Consider the following 2,808-nt stretch of genomic DNA (forward strand, 5'->3'; position numbering starts at 1 on the left):
CGATGGGCGACAGTTGTGGGAAGAGTGGGGTGGTGTCCGCGGTAGCGCCGCCAGCCGTGGGCGGTGGCATGCAGTTAGGCCGATGGAAGATTGGATGGTATGAGGTTGAAGACGATGGACAATAACTGTTCGGAGGATGAAAAAGATGATCGGGTAGTCCATCTTGCATCCAATGGCTCACAAGAATTGACAGACCCAAATTTGTTTTTTAGGCGACTTACATCTAACCATTCCCATACTTCTATGCGTTAATCGATTCCTTCCCAACGGTTGGATCTGCCATGTATAATCCTCACTTATACTTGAATTGTTCTCGCCAAACACTAGATGCACAATTTTTCTTTACTCCTGAAGAAACGATGGCATAGTCGCCTGTTGCCGCCACCCGCGCCCAACTGGGCTGAGCGCGCACTCGAACAATGAAGCCTTTGACTCAATTCCACCTAGTCCAGGAAATAGCAAAATCAAGATTAAATTAGTTACCACATAGTGTATAGGTTAATAAGTTTGATCAACTAAACTCTTGAACTTTTTTTAAATCGATCGATAGAAAAAAGAAAAAGATGCATGAAGTCGCATACTAAAGCTAGTCTCTGGAAGAGAACCAACCAGCAATTAAATGGCTAATTAGGAGGGTGATTGTACCCTAGCCCACCAAACAAACACTAAGTTTGGCACGTGTAACTCATAAAAACGTAATATTCTTTCAGTGGAAGACGACATTCTCGTCGAGAGCCAAGCGTCTGTGGTGAGTTCATTAACCACAAGACCTGCTGGATCAATCTCTTAAAGGTGCTCACAGAAATACGGTGTGCAGGTATGCATTCATAGGGATTGAGTGTATTTGAGCGTTTGTGTCTTTACTTTATTTAAAAAAAAACCTAGTCACTGAGAAACAAAATACCTATCCATCAATGTTTATTTAGAACATAATACAGACACAGACACTCATATATACGCGCATACACTCATCCTTATGAACACACACGTACATAACCCATCCCTATGAGCACCTCTGAGAGAGCTGGCATATCATCTTGAGATTGACAAAATCGTCACAGTCGCCTCGTAGTCGAGGCGATCGTCTCCTCCCACTAAGCACGCATCGCCGGCAATCCAGAAATTAATCCAGAAATAATGTGGGCACCATGACTTGAATCTTGATGGGCTAGAAATACAACTGTCCTCCTAACCATTCAATCATAATTTGGTTTGCACCCGTCCTTCCATGTTGTTAATGCAGAAGCAGAGCACCTACTAATCTAGTGCACATAAAATATATACGGGAATTCGGGCACATTAATAGACCTACTTTTTTTTTTTGCGGGCAATAGACACGTACGTGTTGATAGGGTAACATGTTGAATTCAACTACTGCACACGTATGTACTTCCTCCGTTCTGATTTACTCGTCGTGGTTTTAATTCAAATTTGAACTAAAACCACGACGAGTAAATCGGAACGGAGGGAGTACGAGGGTAGACAAGAAAGGTACTTGGTAGTGCGTCGATCATGGCATGCGCCGCGGCGTGAGGCAGCCAGAGTGATAGCGGGACAATATGAATAATACTGCTACTGCTACCATTGTCGACCCGTAAATTAAGTACAGTATGTGCAAGCTGCCGGAAATGGCGGGAAATGTTTGGTAGCGTGTCTGGCCTCTGAACCGTGCGCGTGGTGGACACGATGCATGTTTTGGTCAGTTGGCGCGTACGTGGCGAATGGTACTGTAGAATATTGGGGTAGGTTCGGTGGCTGTTGGGGGGCAGGACAATAATAACACAGGATCCAACACTAGAAGCATGCATGCAACACCATGTAGAAGTTGCTCGCAACTCATGCATGTCATTTTCACCGTGCTAATTCATACCCCCGTCCCTAAATATAAGCCTTTTACAGATTTCAGTATGGATTACATACGAGCAAATGAGTGAATCTATACTCTTAAAAACATCCATATACATCTATATGTAGTTCATATTGAGATCTCTAAAAACGCTTATATTTAGAAGCTAAGGGAGTAATACATATTTTTTTTAAGGGTCTAGGGCTCAGAAAACCGTCCATATGAATTTCTTACGTGTAGAAAAAACATCCATGAGTTTAACAAGCTGCTCTTTCTGTTAATTTCTTTTTTGTAAGCAAGAGAGCTACTCTATCTTTTGGCATCCAAATAAAACTATAAACATAAAACTTCGTTTGTTATGTAGGGTTTTATCCCTTGTTTATTTCCTCTTGGAGGTCTTTCTTTTTGCTATTTTTGTGGTTTTGGGAGTGGTTCCGAAGTGAGATCTTTGGCAAACTTAGACGTGGTTGAAGAGGCAATGTTTCCTTGTGTGACCATCTACCATCTTCTACAGTAGTAAACCATTGGCTGAACACATTCTATATTGAAATCATGATACTATTTTAGTATGTTTCACTCAGTCTTTGCATTGTGTGCTCTTCTAGAAAGATCCAATCGCCTTAAGTTCTTACGCCCGTGGGAATGGTGAACGTCATGTTTGTACACAGACTTGTCCAAACGTCACCAGGGCAACACGACAATGCAACTGTTTTGGACACCATTCTTGAAATACCCTCAAGCATGAGCATAACATCGGGAGGAGTCATAACACCTCACACATGTCGTCCATAGCGGCAACCTTTTTGCTTTGCCCCTCCCATCGAATTGTCACGAAGGACATAATGACATGCGACTCATAACACCTTGGACAAATGACACATAGTGTGGGGCCAAAACGGTAAAAAACAACAACTAATATTCGATATGATAACAAGCGTCGGCTCACAACTAACTCACAACCC

Source organism: Triticum aestivum, chromosome 2B (genome assembly GCF_018294505.1).
Source record: "Triticum aestivum cultivar Chinese Spring chromosome 2B, IWGSC CS RefSeq v2.1, whole genome shotgun sequence".
Classification (NCBI taxonomy): Eukaryota; Viridiplantae; Streptophyta; class Magnoliopsida; order Poales; family Poaceae; genus Triticum; species Triticum aestivum.